A 17,303-nucleotide genomic window follows, 5' to 3' on the forward strand; every position below is an offset into this window, starting at 1 on the left:
ATTGCTACTTAGATCTCAGCAAGACCATACCACCCATGGGATTCTGGTTCGTTAAATGTCACTTTCAGATGTTTACTCACTTTGGTTTAACAAATCACTGAAATACAGAAGTGTATGAACTTTAATGGATTTACAATCTATTTTAATCTTTTCAATCAAAATACATCTCACTCTTCTAATCTTCTCCGTTTTCATATACAAGAGCATAAAAACAATCAAATAAAAAGCTAAACCAACAATATCCTCACAGAAAAAGACAGACCAATTTTAATTTATGATCATGAGATTCCAGTCTATAAATTCATTTGTGAACGGGGAAATCAGATGCTGCTAGAAATTTATAAGAATATCACACTCTACCAGAATCAGTGATCCACTTAAACTTACAAAATCGTAAAAGGTTAATGGAGTCTCATGGTACAGAGACTTGGTTCGATCCCATCCAGAGCACTACGTTCAGCTTTGGATGTGAAAACTTAAGAAAATAAAGAAGGGATTACAGCACAAATGTGTGAAAGTTATGCCAGGGATTTAAGGGCAAAATGATGAGGCAAAGTCTCTCAAACTTCCAATGAATGCTCTGATTAGAAGGTTGAGGGCTTTTTGAAGCATTTACAAAGAGTAATGATTTTCTTTCCAGTTCTTTCAATGGGATGTGCGAGTCACTGGCAAGACCAGCCTTTGTTGCCCGTTCGCAATTGCAATTGAACTGATTGGATTGCCAGCCCATTTCAGAGGGCAATTCAGAGCCAACCACTTTGCCATTTGAATCCTAAACTGGGTAAGGATGGGTGATTTCCTCTTCTCAACATCATAACTGAATCAGATTTTTACAACAATCGATGATAGATTAATTACCAAAGCATTAGCCTGAATTACTAGTCCAGTGGCAATACCACAATAGCACTTGAGGTTTGAACCCATGCTTTCAGATTCAGCAGACAAGTGTAAAGCTGACAAGAAGGGAAATGCAAACTTCCATTTCCCAGAACTAAAGGAGGACTAACAAAACTCAGCAAATAGTGAGAATTTTGATAAAAATGAAACAATTGTAAATTCTTAGCACTACACACATTGTGTACAGCATGCTAATAGCTCTCATCTCTCCTTCATCCCAGAGCAAGGAATATATCATAAAATCACACAAGTATCCATTTTAGCTCCTAATCTGCAAACAGAGTCAGAGATGTACAGCACAGAAACAGACCCTTTGGACCAACCCTTCCATGCCGACCAGATATTACTACCCAATCTAGTCCCACCTGCCAGCACCTGGCTCATATCCCTCCAAACCCTTCCTATTCATATACCCATCCAGATGCCTTTTAAATTTTGTAATTTTCAAGCCTCTACCACTTCCTCTGGCAGCTCATTCCATACACGCACCACCCTCTGTGAAAAAGGTGCCCCTTAGGTCTCTTTTATATCTTTCCCCCCTCATCCTAAACCTATGCCCTCTAGTTCTGGATCCCCACCCCAGTGAAAAGACTTTGTCTATTTATCCTATCCATGCCCCTCATGATTTTATAAAACACTATAAGGTCATCCCTCAGCCTTTGACGCTCCAGGGAAAACAGCCCAAGCCTATTCAACCTCTTCCTATAGCTCAAATCCTCCAACCCTGGCAACATCCTTGTAAATCTCTTCTGAACCCTTTCAAGTTTCACAACATCTTTCCGATAGGAAGGAGACCAGAATTGCATGCAATATTTCAACAGTAGCCTAACCAATGTCCTGTACAGCCGAAACATAACCTCTCAACTCCTGTACTCAATACTCTGACCAATAAAGGAAAGCATACCAACGCCTTCTTCACTAACCTATCTACCTGCAACTCCACTTTCAAGGAGCTATGAAACTGCACTCCAAGGTCTCTTTGTTCAGCAACACTCCCTAGGACCTTACAATTAAGTCCTGCTAAGATTTGCTTTCCCAAAATGCAGCACCTCACATTTATCTGAATTAAACTCCATCTGCCACTTCTCAGCCCATTGGCCCATCTTGTCAAGATCCTGTTGTAATCCAAGGTATCCTCCTTCGCTGTCCACTACACCTCCAATTTTGGTGTCATCTGCAAACTTAGTAACTATACCTCTTATGCTCACATCCAAATCATTTATGTAAATGACAAAAAGTAGGTGACCCAGCACCAATCCTTGTGGCACTCCCCTGGTCACAGGCCTCCAGTCTGAAAAATAACCCTCCACCACCACCCTCTATCTTCTACCTTTGAGCCAGTTCTGTATCCAAATAGCTAGTTCTCCCTGTATTCCATGAGACCTAACCTTGCTAACCAGTCTCCCATCGGGAACTTTGTCGAACACCTTACTGAAGTCCATATATAGCACATCTACCACTCTGTCCTCATCAATCCTCTTTGTTACTTCTTCAAAAAACTCAAACAAGTTTGCGAGACATGATTTCCCATGCACAAAGCCATGTTGACTATCCCTAATCAGTCCTTGCCTTTCCAAATATATGTAGATCCTGTCCCTCAGGATTCCCTCCAACAACTTGCCCACCACCGACATCAGGCTCACTGGTCTATAGTTCCCTGGCTTGTCCTTACCACCCTTCTTAAACAGTGGCACCACTTTAGTCAACCTCCAGTCTTCCAGCACCTCATCTGTGACTATCGATGATACAAATATCTCTGCAAAAGGCCCAGCAATCACTTCCCTATTTCCCACAGAGTTTTAAGGTACGCCTGATCAGGTCCTGGGGATTTCTTCACTTTTATGTGTTTCAAGATATCTAGCACCTCCTCCTCTATAATATGGAGTTTTTTTCATCATAACAAGATTGTAAGGTTCCACAGATGAGTCTTTAATATTTTGCCTCCATGTTTTAGACTCAATCCAACTCCATTCACCTTACAAATATCAAATGAAACAGCTTCGAGTATGGCTTTTCCAAACTAAAATTTTTCCATTTAAAATCCTGGGTTTCACAGATCGTGCAAAAAAGGTCTGCTTGGTTTCACACATTAACAAGGCATGCATTAAGCAAAGGTGCAAAGGACGTTAATCCTTTCATGTGCATTGTACAATGTCACAAGGCACTTTGTAGGAACATTAAGCCAAATCACATCATGCAATACAAGGGCAGGTAATCAAAAGCTTTATCAAGGTAGATTTTAAAGACAGTTACAATGGTTCAAAGAGAGGTAGGGAGACAAAGAGCTTTTGGGAGAGAATTCCAGAGTAAGTAGAATAAAGAATGCTCAAGTGAAAAGAATTTGAGTGCAGAGATCGCAAATACTGGTCAGTGCCGAACAAGTTACAGAATCGTGGAGAAATTTGAAAAGAAGGATGTGGGTTTTAAATCATGATATTTTAAAATTTGATTTCCAAATTCCTTTGCACAGAATGAGCCAGCAGCTTAGTAAATAAAACACTAATAGAACCGGTGAAAATGCAGAAGGACAAAACATAGCTAAAGGTCTGGTTCACAAAAAAAATAAACTTAAAAGTTACCACCAGTCCACATTTGAACAGGATCTAATTTGAAAGAGAATGGGGATTAAATAGCCAGTTTTCTGACAGCTTCCACACCAGCTCAGTGTAGAAACCACCATATTGCCCAAACAAATAATCTGTCAACAAGTGAAAAGTCAGTCATAAACCACGTAGCTGGCTCCTTAGTGACACGTTCCGACATGTTTGTGAATCCACGCTCAACTTATTCATTCTGCTGCATGTCTGTGAAGTTATGTGACACATGTCTTAGCACATAAATGGAAAAACTTGGAGAACACAGAGTATTCAAGATCTTGCTCAGCGTTATCCGTCATCAACATTACCAACAGCAGATTAATTGGTCATTTGTTGAGATGCTTCCACGTCCAAACGCACTTCCTTATCTGCTCAGATAACATTAGCTGAACTGCAAAATCATTCCTGGTTAAATGCTTTGTGATTCGAAGATGTAAAAGATTCTAAACAAATACCAGTGCTTTTTCTCAGGCACTTATGAAGACAAACGCAACAATGTCAAACTTTAAACTAACAGCACTTGGGTGCGTTTGATATTCGGCATTTGTGTCTGACCCGGTGAGTGCAAATGAAAAGCTTCAGGATCAGGTCTCCCTTTTCGGCAAGATTCAAAGCTGTGCTGCCAAGCAACTAGTTATGTTGCATTTTCTTTCTGTAATTTTTAGTTATTCTTAGTCATACTGTCCAATGGTTGCAGATTGATCAAAGAACGATACAGGTTCCTGGGTTCCGATACTTCCAATTCCACCTCAAACTATGCAGAGCAGCTCCCCTGTGTCATTATAATCGGATTTCACTGCATCTGGGAAAAGATTGGTACAAACTTTGGCTCACCCACTTGAGCTGCCGCTCATGAAATGTACATAATGTACATTCTAGATGGTAAAAAATGTGTCAACATCGTAGGCATCTGAGAAGATGTGAATATTCTTTGCATTAGGAGTATTAGGTTTCAAATTGAAGTCAGTATCAATGCTTGGCATTAAGATGCTTACCTTAGTTATTGTAGAATGTGGAAGGCGGCCATTCAGCCCATCAAGCCCACACCAACCCTCCAAAGAGCATCCCACCCAGACCCACCCTCCAATCCCCGTAACCCTGCATTTCCTGTGACTAATCTACCTAACACAACAGTGAATACTGTGGGCAATTTAGCATGAGCTGAAAATGTGTTGTTGGAAAAGCACAGCAGGTCAGGCAGCATCCAAGGAGCAGGAGAATCGACGTTTCGGGCATGAGTCCTTCTTCAGGAATCCTGCCCGAAACGTCGATTCTCCTGCTCCTTGGATGCTGCCTGACCTGCTGCGCTTTTCCAGCAACACATTTTCAGCTCTGATCTCCAGTATCTGCAGACCTCACTTTCTCCTCGGCAATTTAGCATGGCCAATCCACCTAACCTGCACATTTTTGGACTGTGGGAGAAAATCAATGCACCTGGAGGAAACCTATGCAGACACAAGAGGAATGTGCAAACTCCACACAGATGGTCACTGGGGGTGGGATCAAACCTGAATCCCTGGTGCTGTGAGACAGCAATGTTAACCACTGAGCCACCCACAACATGTTCTAATTCTCAGTATTTAGGAATGCTAATAGGAACTACTGCACTCAATATCAGTACGATGCAGATTGCTAAAACTTGTGAACTACGTTCAAAACGTTACTGCTTCTAGGGATAACTCCAGCTTACATTGAATCAAGAAACAGATGAAATAAAAACAACGTGCAAGAGAAAATCAGCAAGTCTGGCAACATTTGTGGACATGATATGGAGGCACTGATGTTGGACTGGGCTGGTACTAGCTTCCAAATAAACCTGTTGGACTATAACCTGGTGTTGTGTGACTTTTAACATTTGTGGGGAAGTGTCACATTGGACTCAAAACACTAACTAGTGCTCCTCCCCCAATGGATGCTGCCAGACCTGCTGACTTGCTTTAGCACTGTGTTATCACAATTAAATGTGTTCTTAAGAAAAAACAGGTTTACCACGATCTAATAAGATCCTTAATAAAGGATGCTGAAGATTGTTGAACAAAGATTGGTGACGTTGTTCGTCTAAAGTGCGACTTGGACAGACGTGCATTGTAGCTCTAACACTAATCACTGTACAGAACTGATGTGCAAAACTGAACAATTCTCAAACAAACAATCCCAAACAAAAGTGGCAAATTTAGTCACATGTAGCAGCTTATTTCAGGCTCTGGTTATGCCAGGAGCTTACACCTGTCCAGGAAGAGAATTAAAACAACACTGTTCCCACCTGAGTATTGGGCAACATCAATGTTTACTGGCAAAGACTTTCAAATGAGATTTCTAAGATGTACAAAAGAAATTCTCATAGCTATCATAGCTCAGCCAAGAGCTAGATTTGAAAAACTGGTGTATTTTGGGCTGTTTCACTTTGGCAGGAGAGATTGTAAAATCATTGTTGGTGAAGTCATTACTCCTAGTAATGTAAAAACAGATGCTGAATACAAACAAACACTGAATACACTGGAGAAACTCAGCAGGCCTGGAAGCATCTGTAGAGAGCGTAACAGCGTTAACATTTTGAGTCCGGTATTATTCTTCATCAGGACCCAAGTGGCCTGGGAATATGCAGCTTTTAAAGTTAATGTAACACCATCCAGCATTACAGTGCACAGGCGCAGGTACCACAGAAATGTGATGATCAAACGAGGAGCACAAGACAAAGTGTATTTTCCACTTACCATGGAGTTGGAATCATAGAATGTTACAGTATAGGATGAGGCCATTTGACCCATCATGTCAGTACAGCTCCAGAAAAAGCTATTCAGCTCGTCCTATTCTCCAGTGCTATCTCAATAGCCCTCTAAATTCACTAAAATATATATCCAGGTGTCATTTGAAGCCTTCTATGGAACCTGGCTCCACCCTCTCCCAGGCAGCACATTCCAAATCCTGTCAACTCTGAGTAAAGAAGTCTCTCTATATCTCAGTCCTAGCTCTCTTGTGGAATTGATATGGAGGTGCTGGTGTTGGACTGGGTGATACTAGCTTCCAAATAAACCTGTTGGACTATAAACTGGAATTGTGTGACTTTTAACATTTGTGGAGAAGAAGTGTCACATTGAACTCAAAACACTAAGTCGTGCTCCTCTCCCAATTTCTGAAATGGTGACCCCTAGTTACAGATATACCAACTCAGGGCAACAGAATATCCTTCTTTACCTTGTCAAAATTGTTCACAATTTTGAATACCTCAATAAAGTCACCTCTTAATCTTTTCTGCTCCAAGGAGAATAAGTCTAATTTCTCTCATCTTTCCTTATGTCTAAAATCCCTCATTTTGGGGATCATTTTAGAAAATTTCCTTTGAATTCTCTCCAGGGCTTTAATGTATTTCCCTCAATAAGGTGCCCAGACTGAACACAATATTCCAAATGTGGTTTAATCAATGATTTGTAGAAGGGCAGCATCACCTCCTCACGTTTATACTCCACACTTCTATTTATAAACTCAAGGATACAATAGCCGCCTTAACAACTGTTTCAACTTGCCTGGCCACCTTCAGAAAATCATGTACATAATCCCCGAGGTCCCTCCTGTACTCCCCACAAAGTTATACATTGAGCCTGTATTGTCTCTCCATGTTTCTTGTCCTAAAATGCATCAGCTCACATTTCTCTGCATTGAAATCCATCTTCCAGCTTTCTGCCCATTTGGCCAACTTGTCAATGTCTTTCTGAACTCGCTCAGCATCATCCGAACAATTCACAGTTCTCCCTGGCTTAGTATCATCTGAAAATTTAGATATTTTGCTCTCAACACATCTCCAAATCATTTATATAAATCAGAAAAAGCAAGGTCCCAACACCGATTCATGGGGAGCATCACTTTCAACTTGTCTCTAATCTAAGTAATGCCCATCTATACCTACCCTCAGTTTCCTATCTTTTGGCCAACTTCTAATCCAGGCTGCCAAGGACTTATCAAACCAAATTTTTTCAAATTTGCTAATCAACCTGGCAGGTGGTACCGTATCCAATGGTTTCTGAAAGTTTGAATGTACAACATCCAGAGTACTACCCTCATCCATTGCCTGTGTCACCTCAACAAAGATCTCAACTGAATTTGTCAGACATGACCTGGTCTTGACAAAGCCATTGACTGTCTAAATGTATATAAATGTATATGTAAATAGATATAAATAAATATATTAACCTATATCATGGCTTCCATCAGTTTTCCCACTATTTATGTCAGGCTAACAGGTCTTTCATTTCCTGGGTTATCATTTGGCCTTTTTGTGACACATTTGCAATCTCTTTATCCTTCTTTCTTCAAGAGAAAGTATGTCCTTATGTAAAGAGGCTAAAGCTATACACAGTAAACCATGCCTGGCATCACCAACGTTTATAACTGCAATAAGATTTCTTTACACTCATTCTCCACTTCTTTGTAATAAAGATAAACATGTTGCTTGCCTTCCAAATTGCTTTTTATATTTGCACGTTAACTTACTTCGCAATGAACTTTGGACTATCCACCATTTTTTGCATGGTTTGAATACCTACTCTCTCTCATTGCGCAATATTTCAACAAGGTCATGTTGGTTGTCCAGAACCTTAATTATGCCAGTGATGCAACAATTCTATTTCAGCGACTTTCAGTCATCATCATGGATATCGTATTTATTTATGGAGTACTGGAGTATGTCTTAATATTTATGTATTTAAAAATGCAGGTGTTATTTATTTGTTGTTTGACAAACATAACCAGTTGAAAGATTAAACATCAGTAATTGTGAAATAATTGTCAAACCACCAGTTGAGAAATGGAAGATCACTAAATGTTAGTGTTGATTTAAAAAAAATTGTATTTTCCCACCCTGTGCTACAGTGCTAACTCTTTAGGAAGTATTGTTACTCATACAATTCTGATACCAGGCCCCAAATGGACATTATTCATCTTGTATATCTGTGATCTATTCAACTGTGAACAGATTTTTTCAACAGAGTGGCGAAGGGAGAGGGCGGAGAGAAGCGAGGGCTGCTGGGTAAGTCAGTTTTTCCCACTTAAAAAGGGATTACCTCGGAAGTCGGGCTTCCATTTTGAACAGAGCTGCGAGGAGAGACGGCAGAGAGAAATGAGGGCTACCAGAAAGTTTTTAAGTGGGTAAGATCTAAACCCGAGACCCTACCTTTTTGGTGTTGGGGACAGCCTGACTGAGCCTGGCACTGTGGCTCAGAAGGACAGGGAGAAGAATAGAAAAGCGCTAGTTAGACGGATTGACAGGAGATTTTGTGGTCAGGAACAGGACTCCCAGAAGGTATATTGCCTACCGGTACCAGGGTCTGAGGTGTCACCGATCGGATTTACAAGATTCTGAAGGGGGAGGGTGAGCAGCCAGACATTGTGGTACATATTGGCACCAATGATATAGCCAGGAAGGGATTGAGGATCTGAAACGTAACTACAGAGAGTTAGGTTGGAAGCTGAAGAGCAGGACGAGTAGAGTAGTGATCTCCGGTTGCTACCGGTGCAACAAGATAGCGAGGTGAAGAACAGTCAGCAAGTGCAGCTTAACATGTGGCTGCGAGGCTGGAGCAAGAGGGAGGGCTTCAGATACTTAGACTATTGGCATATATTCTGGGGAAGGTGGGACCTGTACATGAAGGATGGGTTGCACCCAAACTGGAGGGGCACAAATGTCCTGGATGGGAGATTTGCTTGTGAGGGGGTATAGTTGCAGATGGGGCAGGATGTAGTGAATCCATCGGGAAGGTTTTTCATCTGATAATAGTAAGGGTATGGAATGCTTTGCCTGCAACAGTAGTACATTCGCCAAGTTTAAGTGCATTTAAGTCGTCATTGGACAGACATATGGACGTACATGGAATAGTGTAGGTGGGATGGGCTTCAGATTAGTATGACAGGGCGGCGCAACATCAAGGGTCGAAGGGCCTGTACTGTGCTGTAATGTTCTATGTTCTAACTTTCTGAGATGAATGTACAAAGACACTCAGGTGCATCTGAATCCATATAACGAAAAGCTCATCAGTAACTTTTCTGTATGGCAGAAGCTGTATATCCGTATGTTGCTTTACATCTTCTGTAATACTAGTGTTCTCAGTAGACAAGACTGGACAAACCAATAGACACTCTTGATGAATTGTAAATAATTATTCCCGAGGAACATTTGCTAAGATCTATAAGATCTATGAATTTGTTAACAAGATCCATGACTGAAACTTCAACCTTACAATAATATCATTACCTGAATTTTGTGTCAGTCCTAGATAAAATCCGATACCTTAATGTAGCTGCTCAGAATCAATTTATAGCAAGGAATCTTTTTCATCCATTTGAAAACTGAAATATCAGCATATTCTATATATGACCAAAATCTAGAGTGAGGCTCGAAAACACAATCAGGGGTAAAAATGCTGCAACACAGATTTATAAAGCAATAACATTATTTGGAATTAGGAGATTTACTTCAACATTATACTGAGATGATGGTTGACTCTTCAGTGGACAAATAATCCTGTAGTACTTTGAAATTCTCTCCAAGGACCAGCCCTCACCTTGGTATTGCTTTGTCCATCGATATTTTCTTCAGTATTATCCTATGCTCAAACTTTGCAAATTTATTTTTTTACAAGTATTTTATTTTATATAGTGCACTGGCATTGTAGGGCTGGTTAGCTTAAATGTTTAAAGTGTCACGTTTTAATAATGCTGGTTTAGTCCCCATACCAGCTAAAGTAGTTCTGAGGGCCTGCCTCCTGTACTTGCAAAGACTGACCATAAGATATGTGGAGAGCAGTGAGTAACAAATGTCAGACAACCAAGGGGATGAGGGAACTACATTTAGTCCTTGGATTTGGCACTTGTTATTGTCCACTTACCTTTATGACACCAAGCTTTCATTATAAAACACAACAAAAATTATGTTCAATGTTTTCGGATTATATTATGCAAATACTGGATACAAAGCACTTCAGAAGAGGACAGAAAAGATTTCTGCTGCTCTTTTTCAAATGACCAAATAGCTTCCCCATTGCCATCACTAACATTTATCCCTCAACCAAATACATCAAAATAGATTAACTGGTCTTTAAATTCTTCATTATTTAAAATATTCACATCTGACTGGCACTTTATCTACAAAGCAACAATGGCAAGATTCAAAAGCAATGTTTTCACTGTTCAACACTTCCAAATATCCAAAGAGCTATAGTCAGGGTTACATAAATGTACATTTGTGTTAAATTTCCTATTTTGCTGACTAGAAAAAAAAACTTCCCAAAGGTATGAATCCAAGAATAAAGTGAAATGTGGACTTATGGAAAAATTCACTGAAGGGAAGAAGGTTACTGAGCTACATCACCAAGTTGTAAACTGAGGACCTCGGACAGCGAATAAGACTCATTCAGGGCTCAACCTCTGAGTCAAAGACCCTTGTAGTGAGCTGGATTCAGCAACTGGTGATATATATTAGCAAGTCTGATATATTTCTAGAAAAATGAAGGCAATTGACACAATATAAGCTGCTTCATGCAGGTCATACGTTCAATTAGGAAACACAAAGGCTGGAACGAAACGTACTGGATAATGTTGCTTGAAAGCAGAGTACAGGAACAGAGATTTAAGTGTTCAATACTCAATGTTCATTCTGATTCAAATGAAAACAAGCATGAGATGTTGCTGATGGAGCAGCCACTCAATTTGAGATGTTGATCAGCTGCGATCAGGAAAGAAGTAGCAATACACTTACAGAACAAAAAGTGTGTTAATATTGCTTTTCACAATCTCAGGACATTACAAAGTGCATTACAGCCAATGAGGTATGTTTTGAAGTACAGTTAGTCACTGCTGTAACAGAGGAACCATAGCAGCCAATATGTGCACAGCAAGCTCCCACAAACAGGAATATGATAATAGTCAGACACAATGTTTTAGTAGTGTCGGGTGAGGCATAATTAGTGGCCAGGGCACCAGGGCAAACTTCCTTTATCATCTTCAAAATAGAGCCAAGAGATCTTTTACATCAACTAGAGTGTATAGACCAGAGCCGAAAATGTGTTGCTGGAAAAGCACAGCAGGTCAGGCAGCATCCAGGGAACAGGAGAATCGACGTTTCGGGCATAAGCCCTTCTTCAGGAATCCTGAAGAATACATTCCTGAAGAAGGGCTTATGCCCGAAACGTCGATTCTCCTGTTCCCTGGATGCTGCCTGACCTGCTGCGCTTTTCCAGCAACACATTTTCAGCTCTGATCTCCAGCATCTGCAGTCCTCACTTTCTCCTGTATAGACCGGACCCTGGTTTAACATCCAAATCCAAAAAAGGTAACACTGCAGCAGCCCCTCAATACTGCTTTGTCCATAGAACCTTGTGCTCCAGACTCTGGGTTGGTACTTGAAACCACAGCCTTCTGACACAGAGGCAAGAGTCACACTGACAGTTGAATTTTGCTGCTCCCATGTGAAGCTCCTTGCATCCACTATCTGTCCATCAGACGCTTGTAGTTCGCAGTCATCTGACTCAATTAGTGACAGTCCCAGAGGAGGCAGAGTGTCTGATATCTATTTGGATTCAATGTGGTTCCACAATGTCACATTTGGGAATGGGAGCTCTGAATCAAGTCAATGTTATGGCAAACTCAAAGCCAGTATTTCAGGAAGTACTTGGGTAATCAACTGCACACAGCTCATCCACACGGGCATATAGGTTTATGGTTCTGAATCTTCATTCACTACTCAGTTAACCATTTGACAAAGCCCCCTACACCATCATATTTCTTAAAACAAGATATATTTAAAACACAGCATCTTACTTCTGATTGAAGAATCAATTTCTCTCATTGACGCAGACAGAGCCTTTCAGTAATAACTTCCTGTCTGACTCAGGAATACTGCCTTACTGCTCACACCCTCAATGTAATTCACATTAATGAAAGCCTTCCTATTTTCATACCTCGTACTTGCCTGGGACAACAATAGGTCCAAGGCAATCTATGTAAAAACCCACATCAACATATTTGTACGGCTAAAACTGACAAATCGCCTCTTTAACAGCAATGTGATCAAATTAAAACATGCAGGAGCAAAACCCTTTACCTGTACCAGATAAGAATATATTCAATTCCTCCTTGAACATAACCTCAATAAACTTGTAATCAGTTACAACAATGTTGTCAGATCAAAGTGTTAGAAATAATCACAGTCAGAAAGATTTTGCAATTTACTTCTAAACTCAATAGAAGTACCGAGTCGCTGTGTCTATTACCCTATTAATGCACATCCAATTTTATGAAATACAATCTCTCCATTCAGTTTGGGAGGGGCGGAGTGGGAGCAAAGAGGATGCAGACTAATTTGTTTTTCATTTATTATATTTGCAGACAGAAGGTGGTCCAACCCTAAAAACTACTGGCATGCTAACACCCTCGTAAATCAAATAATATTGATGATATTCAGTCACCTCTACTTTATCTTTCCCCCTTCTGCAACTCCATCCGTTCTCACTTTGACCATGTTCCCTCACCACTGCTCTCATCACTCACGATCAGGATTTCGGGTAAATGGAGTGAAGAATTCATCCACAATCACTGGATGGCTTGTGCTGAGTGAAATTCAGTGTCAGTTTCTGGGGAAAGGTGCTGAGAGAATGGGGGTCAGGGGTTTAAAATGAAGGGTGAGAAATGAGTGAGAATTAGGGAATGGGGCAATGGAGAATGAGGAGGATGGGGGACAAAGCTGTGTCTGGGGTTTGGTCAGTGGGTGTACTGGCATTCTCATTTCGGGTGTGTCAGAATTTGGAAGGGAGGGATTTCAGGGGTTCATGGAGAGGGTGAGTTCGGGGTCTCCTGGAGAGGACTGTGCTCTCAATGGGGGTGGTGTGGGATTCATAGGGGTGTCAAGGTGGGCACAACTGAGTGTCTTAGTTTGGTGGGGCTGCTGGGGAATGGATACCAGCAAGTGGGGGATGATGGGGTGTAGGTATGAGGGGGGTTGACAGGTGGGAGTAATGGGTGACGGGGTTAATGGGTGACGGGGTTAATGGGTGACGGGGTTAATGGGTGACGGGGTTAATGGGTGACGGGGTTAATGGGTGACGGGGTTAATGGGTGACGGGGTTAATGGGTGACGGGGTGGGTATGAGGGGCGATGGGGTAACAGGTAAGTGGGTGCAAGCAGGTGATGGGTGGGGGGTGATGGGGTGATGGGGGGGTGATGGGGCTGGGAGGTGATGGGGCTGGGAGGTGATGGGGGTGGTGGGGGGTGATGAGGGTAGGGATAGATTGGGGTGGGGGGTGATGGGGGTGATGGTGGTGATGGTGGATGGTGATGGGGTGGGGGTTGATGGGAGTGGAGGGTGGATGGGGGTGGGGGGGTGATGGGGGTGGGGGGGTGATGGGGGTGGGGGGGTGATGGGGGTGGGGGGGTGATGGGGGTGGGGGGGTGATGGGGGTGGGGGGGGTGATGGGGGTGGGGGGGGGTGATGGGGGTGGGGGGGGTGATGGGGGTGGGGGGGGTGATGGGGGTGGGGGGGGTGATGGGGGTGGGGGGGGTGATGGGGGTGGGGGGGTGATGGGGGTGGGGGGGTGATGGGGGTGGGGGGGTGATGGGGGTGGGGGGGTGATGGGGGTGGGGGGGTGATGGGGGTGGGGGGGGGGGGTGATGGGGGTGGGGGGGGTGATGGGGGTGGGGGGGGTGATGGGGGTGGGTGGGTGATGGGGGTGGGTGGGTGATGGGGGTGGGGGGGGTGATGGGGGTGGGGGGTGATGGGGGTGGGGGGGTGATGGGGGTGGGGGGGTGATGGGGGTGGGGGGGTGATGGGGGTGGGGGGGTGATGGGGGTGGGCGGGTGATGGGTGATGGGCGGGTGATGGGGGTGGGCGGGTGATGGGGGTGGGCGGGTGATGGGGGTGGGCGGGTGATGGGGTGGGCGGGTGATGGGGTGGGGGGGTGATGGGGTGGGGGGTGATGGGGTGGGGGGGTGATGGGGTGGGGGGGTGATGGGGTGGGGGGGTGATGGGGTGGGGGGGTGATGGGGTGGGGGGGTGATGGGGTGGGGGGGTGATGGGGTGGGGGGGTGATGGGGTGGGGGGGTGATGGGGTGGGGGGGTGATGGGGTGGGGGGGTGATGGGGTGGGGGGGTGATGGGGTGGGGGGGTGATGGGGTGGGGGGGTGATGGGGTGGGGGGTGATGGGGTGGGGGGGTGATGGGGTGGGGGGTGATGGGGTGGGGGGTGATGGGGTGGGGGGTGATGGGGTGGGGGGTGATGGGGTGGAGGGTGATGGGGTGGAGGGTGATGGGGTGGAGGGTGATGGGGTGGAGGGTGATGGGGTGGAGGGTGATGGGGTGGAGGGTGATGGGGTGGAGGGTGATGGGGTGGAGGGTGATGGGGTGGAGGGTGATGGGGTGGGGGGTGATGGGGTGGGGGGTGATGGGGTGGGGGGTGATGGGGTGGGGGGTGATGGGGTGGGGGGTGATGGGGTGGGGGGTGATGGGGTGGGGGGTGATGGGGTGGAGGGTGATGGGGTGGAGGGTGATGGGGTGGAGGGTGATGGGGTGGAGGGTGATGGGGTGGAGGGTGATGGGGTGGAGGGTGATGGGGTGGAGGGTGATGGGGTGGAGGGTGATGGGGTGGAGGGTGATGGGGTGGAGGGTGATGGGGTGGAGGGTGATGGGGTGGAGGGTGATGGGGTGGAGGGTGATGGGGTGGAGGGTGATGGGGTGGAGGGTGATGGGGTGGAGGGTGATGGGGTGGAGGGTGATGGGGTGGAGGGTGATGGGGTGGAGGGTGATGGGGTGGAGGGTGATGGGGTGGAGGGTGATGGGGTGGAGGGTGATGGGGTGGAGGGTGATGGGGTGGAGGGTGATGGGGTGGAGGGTGATGCGGTGGAGGGTGATGCGGTGGAGGGTGATGGGGTGGGGGGTGATGGGGTGGGGGGTGATGGGGTGGGGGGTGATGGGGTGGGGGGTGATGGGGTGGGGGTGATGGGGTGGGGGGGATGGGGTGGGGGGGATGGGGTGTGATGAGGATGGATGATGGGGTGGTGGGGGTGATGGGGTGGGGGTGGGGATGGGGTGTGATGGGGGTGGGGTGGTGATGGGAGTGGGGTGGTGATGGGAGTGGGGGGGTGATGGGAGTGGGGGGGTGATGGGAGTGGGGGGGTGATGGGAGTGGGGGGGTGATGGGAGTGGGGGGGAGGATGGGAGGTGGGGGGAGGATGGGAGTGGGGGGGTGATGGGAGTGATGGGTAATGGGGTGATGGGGGTGATGGGTAATGGGTGATGGGGGATGGGGGATGGGTGATGGGGTAGGGGGGTGATGGGTGGGGGGGTGATGGGTGGGGGGGTGATGGGTGGGGGGGTGATGGGTGGGGGGGTGATGGGGTGGTGGGGGTGATGGGGTGGTGGGGGTGATGGGGTGGTGGGGGTGATGGGGTGGGGGTGGGGATGGGGTGTGATGGGGGTGGGGTGGTGATGGGAGTGGGGGGGTGATGGGAGTGGGGGGGTGATGGGAGTGGGGGGGTGATGGGAGTGGGGGGGAGGATGGGAGTGGGGGGGAGGATGGGAGTGGGGGGGGAGGATGGGAGTGGGGGGGTGATGGAGTGATGGGTAATGGGGTGATGGGGGTGATGGGGATGGGTGATGGGGGATGGGTGATGGGGGTAGGGGGGGGTGATGGGTGGGGGGGTGATGGGTGGGGGGGTGATGGGTGGGGGGGTGATGGGTGGGGGGGTGATGGGTGGGGGGGTGATGGGTGGGGGGGGTGATGGGTGGGGGGGGTGATGGGTGGGGGGGGTGATGGGGGTGGGGGGTGATGGGGGTGGGGGTGATGGGGGTGGGGGGGTGATGGGGGTGGGTGGGTGATGGGGGTGGGGGGGTGATGGGGTGGGGGGTGATGGGGGTGGGGGGTGATGGGGGTGGGGGTGGGGGGTGATGGGGGTGGGGGGTGGGGGGTGATGGGGGTGGGGGGTGATGGGGTGGGGGGGTGATGGGTGGGGGGGTGATGGGTGGGGGGGTGATGGGGTGGGGGGGTGATGGGGTGGGGGGGGTGATGGGGTGGGGGGTGATGGGTGGGGGGTGATGGGGTGAGGGGTGATGGGGTGGGGGGGTGATGGGGGTGGGGGGGGTTATGGGGGTGGGGGGATGATGGGAGTGGGGGGGGTGATGGGAGTGATGGGTAATGGGGGGATGGGGGTGATGGGGGATGAGTGATGGGGTGATGGGGATGGGGGGGTGATGGGGGTGGGGGTGATGGGTAGGGGGGTGATGGGTAGGGGGGTGATGGGTAGGGGGGTGATGGGGTTGCGGGGTAATGGGGGGGGGTAATGGGGGTGATGGGGGTGGGGGGGTGATGGGGGTGGGGGGGTGATGGGGGTGGGGGGTGATGGGGGTGGGGGGTGATGGGGATGGGGGGTGATGGGGGTGGGGGGTGATGGGGGTGGGGGTGATGGGGGTGGGGGGTGGATGGGGGTGGGGGGTGATGGGGGTGGGGGGGGGTGATGGGGGTGGGGGGGTGATGGGGGTGGGGGGGTGATGGGGGTGGGGGGGGTGATGGGGGTGGGGGGGGGTGATGGGGGTGGGGGGGGTGATGGGAGTGGGGGGGTGATGGGAGTGATGGGTAATGGGGGGATGGGGTGATGGGGGATGAGTGATGGGGGGGTAATGGAGGTAATGGGGGTGGGGGGGTAATGGGGGTGGGGGGTGATGGGGGGGGGGTGATGGGGGTGATAGATCCTGGTGAAGGACCTGGGCCGGTCTCCCTCCCGCAGTCCATACCTGTGTCCCGGGGCTGACGGTTTCCATGGTGAACTCAGATT

At 47.3% G+C, this 17,303-nt stretch overlaps 1 protein-coding gene across 1 annotated transcript in view; it reads right to left on the bottom strand.

Moving 5' to 3' along the window:
- LOC122541949 (serine-rich coiled-coil domain-containing protein 2) overlaps positions 1–17,303 on the bottom strand; it is a 642,154-nt gene extending 624,851 nt beyond the window's left edge. The window contains exon 1 of the mRNA XM_087982459.1: positions 17,263–17,303. The gene's annotated coding sequence lies outside the window, so the exon portion shown is untranslated. The remainder of the gene's footprint in view (positions 1–17,262) is intronic.

This window comes from Chiloscyllium plagiosum, unplaced genomic scaffold, assembly GCF_037043375.1.
Source record: "Chiloscyllium plagiosum isolate Xiang-an unplaced genomic scaffold, Cpla_swu_hap1 HiC_scaffold_43, whole genome shotgun sequence".
NCBI lineage: Eukaryota > Metazoa > Chordata > Chondrichthyes > Orectolobiformes > Hemiscylliidae > Chiloscyllium > Chiloscyllium plagiosum.